Source organism: Cervus elaphus, chromosome 23 (genome assembly GCF_910594005.1).
Source record: "Cervus elaphus chromosome 23, mCerEla1.1, whole genome shotgun sequence".
NCBI classification, from domain to species: domain Eukaryota; kingdom Metazoa; phylum Chordata; class Mammalia; order Artiodactyla; family Cervidae; genus Cervus; species Cervus elaphus.
Genome location: NC_057837.1, coordinates 35,312,396 through 35,318,395, shown reverse-complemented (window position 1 = coordinate 35,318,395; position 6,000 = coordinate 35,312,396). Strand labels below are relative to the sequence as shown.

Sequence of the window (6,000 nt, the reverse complement as noted above, 5' to 3'; positions counted from 1 at the left end):
TTGAAGCTGCCTAAACCCAAGTGAACGGACAGAGGGAAAGGTGACCAATTCACCTGTGCCGTAGGCGGTGCGGGAGGAGGCCTGTGCCTTTGGCTAAAGGTCTGCCCGCTGCCCGGGTGCCGCCCTCCCGCAGGAGAGCAGACCCTGGAGGCCGCTCTTCGGGCGGGGCGGGGCTGAGCGCGCGGGGCGGAGCGATGGGCGGGGCGGGGATCGCGAGGCCGCGGGGGCGGGGCGACGGGCGGGGCGCTGGGTCGCGGAGGGCGGGGTGATGGGCGGGGCCGCGGAGAGCTGGGCGGTGGCGGCGGTGGCGGCGGCTCCGGGCATGCTCGGCCGTAGAGGCTGCGAGCGGGGCGGGTCGCGCTGGTTCCCGGCCGGCCGGAGCGGCGGCGGCAGCGCAGGGCAGCATGAGGGAGCCGCTCGGTAAGTCCCGGCGTCTGTCGCCCCTTCTGACTCCCTTCGTCCATCTGGTCAGCTCCCTCGGCGCCCCGTGGGCCTCGCCCCAGCCTCCCGCGCTCGCCCCCCAACTTCTCCAGCCCGGACGTGGGTCGGGTCGGCGCCCTCCCCAGCGCGGGGGGGGGCGGGATGTCCGCACCCCGTCCGGAGCCCCCGGCGCTGCGTCCAGCCTCGCAGCCTCGGGCTGGGGGCGCCTCTCTGCTGGGGGTCGGGGGGACGAGTCCCCGCCCTCAGGTGCCCAGCCCTGGGCTCGCGCTAACCTGTCGGCGTCGAGGGCCGCGGCGGACGTTGGCGCTCGCCTAGCCCCTCCGCGCTGGGTGGGGGCGGCGCGGGGTCGGGAGGCGGGGGTCGCTGCCCAGCTCCCGGCGTCCCGGCCACCGCCTGAGTCCAGCCCACCTCCTTCTTCGCCTGCGCCCTCCGACTTCGCGGGCATCTCCACGGCGGGGAACTGACAGCCGCTGCGTGGGGTCTCCGGGGTCCCTGGTTCCCACTGGCGCCTCTCCTGCCCGCCCCCACCCGCGGCTGCTGGGACCTGCCCGCGGGACGTTGGGAGCCAGCGGCCGCGCCCCCGCCCCGCCCCGTCTCCGCCCGCCCGCGCGCCCACCGCCCGGGGGTCAGGGCCGGGATTAGGGTGCTAATCGCCGCTGCCTCCCAGCCGTGCGCACGGCGGCCCAGCCCTCCCTCAGGCGGCTGGCGCTGAAGCCAAAGAGAGAAAAAGGAAAACAGGGTGGGAGAAAGGAAAGAGCCCCGCCTGAGAGCGCTGTAAATCCGTTAATCAGCCCACTTCTGGGATCCGGAGCCCGCCCGCCGGTCCTGGGTCTCCGCGCGCACCCTGCTTGCCCACACCCCCAGTCGCCATCAGTTCAACCCGAAAACCAGGGATTTCCTAGAAGACCCGACCGCAATGACCTCAGCACTTACAGCTGAGAGCGCCGCTTTGGCCCCCTGTCACTGGCGCCCCGGATTCTTCTAGGGGTTTGAAAAAGAAGCTATGGTTCCACTACTGAAGAAAAAAATGAAAAAAAAAAAAACAAAAAACCAAACGGGAACTTTACGCCAGCGCCACCTGGTTACGCCCTAGCCCTTGCTCATCCGCACTCTCTAGGAGCGAGGACTTCGGAGAATTAGTAGGCAGGTCCCCACCCTCACCCACACACACCCACACCCTGCCTCCCAGTCTCCCATCCCCTGCGTCCCTGCCCCACCCCCATCAGCATCTCCCTCCCCATATCTGGTCGCCTGGCCTGTCTTGGGGAGAGGGTGGGGCGGTGAGGACCACACAACTAGGAGGTTTTCTCCTTTCCCTGGCTTTTTTGTCTTTTCAGATTTGCAAGTAGAGACTGGGGGGGGGGGGAGGGGGGGGGGGGGGGGGGGGGGGGGGGGTTGTTGAGTGGAGGGTTGGAAGATGGGAGGGGGAGTGAAACGGGAATTCAGGCGGCCAGAAATGCGTGGACAAAAATTGCAGACTGAGTCGTTTGAATGGGCAAAACTTCAGGGAAGTATCGTCCTAGGTCAGGTAGTTTTAGAATTTAAGATAACTGGACTAAGACCATCCAGCAAGGCAGAGGCGAGTGTAAAGTTTTTTTGGAAGTTTCACGCAGATTCTATTTCGGGGAACTTGTGTTGGCTTTGATGTGACCTGGGAAGTGTGGTAAATTCGTTTGGTTTTCCATAATGTTCTGTGGGTTTGGACTTTATGTTTACCTTGATATTAGGTGTCTAATTCTTGGCCACCAGCTCAACAAGCCTCCTGAAGGGCTCCAAGTGTTACTCCAGGCAGGCAGCTTATAGAAAACGATTTCCCTCCCACTGGAGGGGTGAGCAAATATTTGTTGAACAGAGGCCCTCATCTACTGGGCCTTCCTCCCACCAAACTTCACCCTCTGCTGCAGAGATCGGAAGGTCAGGCCCTTGGCAGGCCCAAGAGATTTAGGGGGATTGGGTGGGTGGAGGAAGCCTGTGCCAAAAAGAAAAAAATTTCTGTCTTTCCATCTCCTTGGAACATAACTTAAAATGCCCGGGTGTCCACATGCTCTGGAGGTCTTGACAGCTAATCACAGTTATCTAATAAGGCATCTGAGTAAGTCACAGATTCCAGAAACATTTGGCTGTAAAATTTTAGCTATAAAAGGTAACTGGAGATTGGAGGTACACAGGAGAGTAAATAAGGACCAGTTTTTCAGTTAAAAAAAAAATTCTTTGAAAAGATGCTTGGAGTCTAATTTTTTTAATGCAGTTTAAAAATAAATCCTAGAAATGGCTATCAGCAAAGAAAACCCAAGGAGTCTGCGCTCCCACCAAGTCCTCATTGTCCTTGCTGCAGAGCCCTCGAGTTTGCAGGACAGTAAACACCATGGGGTTGTAGGAGCCCAGAGTTTCTCTAATAATGAGCTTGGTGGGACTTCACGCTAATTGATCTAAAGAGAGTTTAGAACATAGAGCGTGGGATTGAGACGGTTGTTCTGTTGTGGTTTTTCTTTCCAGAGGCAAAGACCATGTCTCTGAAATCCTCCAGGCCCATCGCTGAACCCATCACTGCAGTTCATTTGGTTTTTCAGCAGATGTTGTTTTTCACCTTTTGGATGGCAAGGGTTATCTCATTCACTGAAACTTTGCTATTGGTCTTTGCAGTGAGGGCTGGCCGGCTTCAGGAATGCTGAGGGGCACTCGATAAAGCTAGCAGGCTGAGAACAGTCTCCAATGCTTTGATACAGCCTTTAAAAACCTTTCATGTCATTGAATACAGGAACCGCCCTGATGCTAAAACCTCAATGACCTTGATTTGAATTTGCGGTATTTTGTTTAAAATTTGACTTTTTACCTTAACTTTCTTTGACCAAATATATTTCCCAGAAACTGTCTATAGATAATATAGTTGAGAACAGCCTGACCCAAATGACAAAACCTTATTATCAGACCAGTAAATAAATAGCCTTGTGATTTGTTGCTTTCTGGTTATCTCTCTGGAGTTGCTTATTGAGCTTGCTTTTTTTCTGTATGGAAATGTAAGAATTTAGATACTATTAAGAAGACACCAAGATAAATATTTCAAAGGGAGGGGGAAGGGAGTGCGAGAAAGCAACCATACATAGGATGACTAGTTGGAGAAATAGAAACCAGATGGTTATCTCTTGACACAGTGGAGTTTGAGGGAACTTTTACTTTCTAGTTAAACACTGAATTTTTCAGTGTTTACTTCTGGAATAATGTTATAGAAAATGAATAATGTAAGAATTATATGAGTTCATTTAAACTTTGACATTTTGATAAAACCTTGGCTGTTTTATTGTAAAGCTATTTAAAAGCAAGACTAGTGTATTGTAAGTTTAAGAGATTATTTTAAGAATCTTTATGTGTGGAATTTGACGTCTGTGATCATAGTGGAATTTAATTCTAACCTATTATAAGTTTTACAGTTGTTTTTGCAGGTAGCAATTCCAGAAGATTTAGAAAATGTTACCCAATTTCAGTCCTCTTTTCTTAATGACTGCTAATCTTTCAGAAATGTTAATGAGATACTTAGAGTCTCTTAAAAATGGTTGAGGTCTCCAAAGCAGTAATTGTGTGATAGAATTTAGAGGTGAAAGAAGATAGGAGAGCGTGTGTGTGAGTGTATATGTGTGAAGTGTGTGTGTGTGTGTTCATACAGGTGGTAGGGGAAGAGACAAAGAAGTTTAAAAAGGTAATGTTTACCAAAAAAAAATGAAGTCCATAATGTTTGGCACTCTACTTTCTTCTCTTTTTGAATTAGTGCCTTAATACCAACCCAACCCAGCAAGGTTAGCTTTCCAGGAAACTTTTGATTTTAGACCCATGATTTCCATCTCTTTTGTTTCATTTTTTTGATTGTTTTGTTTTTGCCACCTTAAAGAAACTTAACTCTGAGATGGCTGCCCCACTAAAACCACAACTTCACAGATTCAATATGCTTTTTATGTCTTAGGAGATTGTGACCACCTGAGGGCCCTGGCAGAGGTGGGTCATCCCTCTGTGGTGTGGTGACGACAGTGTGTGAGAACTTACTGTCCCAGAACTTAAACCCTTGAGCTCTTTATTTAATTATTATTAAGACTGGAAAGGGAAATGGCAATCCAATTGCTCATAATAAAATCCATGACTCTGCCATCCAAGAAAACAAAGAAAGCTATAGAGAGTATTAAAAATCCGTGCATCAGTTAGCAGCCTGCCTTAGTCTGGTTTGTTTTGTATCTTGGCTATTTACCTCTTATTTAAAGAAGGTACTTTGTCGTATGTTAATCACAACATTAGATGGAAAAATTGTCAGTTGAAGAAATATTTATAGTTAACTGCCAACAATTTGAGGGACTAATTACATCTCAAGGGTGGAATGTCAGTGAATACAAGAGAGAAGCCTTAGGTTTTCTAGTACCAGTGTCTCATCAGGACTTTTAGAATGCTACTTGGAATCTTGTATTCAATTTTATCAGCAGATTGGGATTTTAAGCCTGCTAGATTCAGGTTAAGTATCTCTTGGTAGCAGATAAGACGTAAATACCATATCCTAAACTCTTCAAACTTTATGTAATTTACTTTTCATTTATTCTTCTCTTCTGTGTCTCTCTTATTCTCATTGAGTCTTGAAATATGCAATATGTTTTTGAAGATATTTTCTCCTAATCTTTCCTATATGTAACTTTTTGTTAAGTTATTTTTTTCCCCTGATGATGAAATAGTAAGTATAAGAAAATGCCACTACTTGACCATTTTTTATCTGTAAAATGGCAGCTTCATATGGTTTGATCTAATATATTTCATGACCAAATATCATAAATACAGGAAAGTATAAATAAGGGCATTTTTTTTAAAGCTTAGAATCCAGTACCACTGTTGCTATTTTGGTATGTTTCCTCTTGGTGTTTCTCCCCATACTGTATTTGTATGTATTTAGATGGAATTGGTATTATATACACTGAATCTAGGCTTTTGTATCCTGTCTTTATTATTTAACATGGTGCCATGAGCATTTTCTCCCTGTACCATTCAATATCTAAAAACATAATTTTATACACATGTGTGCATATTATAATCTTCCACATGGAGGTACCAGAATTCTTTAGCCATCCCATAAATGACTGTTTAATCTAGCTTTTTAAAAAATTATTATCATAATTAAAACTTGGGTAAGTATCCTTATATAAAACTGTATGTATCTCTGATTATTTCATTAGGATGGGTCACAAGAAACGAGATTATTAGTCTATAAGGTTTCAGAATTTTAAAGATTTTATAGCATTAATCATTTTTAAGAAAGGAAATAGCTGTTTACCTACAGACCTATTCCCCCCCTCACCAACCCCGCTCATACACTCACGAATGGGAGAACCCTGACAGCTCATTCACCATGCCCTCAACAAGAGCTATTGCTTTCTAGAAACTTCAGTAATGTGAGAAGTGATTAGTGGCTTTTGGGTTTAATTTGCATATCTTTTATCTCAGGTCAGGGTGAACATTTATTTGATATTTTTAATTGAGTATTTGTCTCTTTCTTAGTTTGCAGTTCTAGGCAGATGTTAAAAAGGAAGAAAA

The 6,000-nt window shown here is 47.4% G+C and overlaps 1 protein-coding gene across 2 annotated transcripts in view; it reads left to right on the top strand.

Annotated features, from left to right (window-relative positions):
• Positions 1–262: 262 nt before the first annotated feature.
• The window catches only part of JCAD (junctional cadherin 5 associated), a 38,337-nt gene continuing 32,599 nt past the window's right edge, over positions 263–6,000 (top strand). For both annotated transcript variants that reach the window (XM_043883653.1, XM_043883654.1), the window contains exon 1: positions 263–420. The gene's annotated coding sequence lies outside the window, so the exon portion shown is untranslated. The remainder of the gene's footprint in view (positions 421–6,000) is intronic.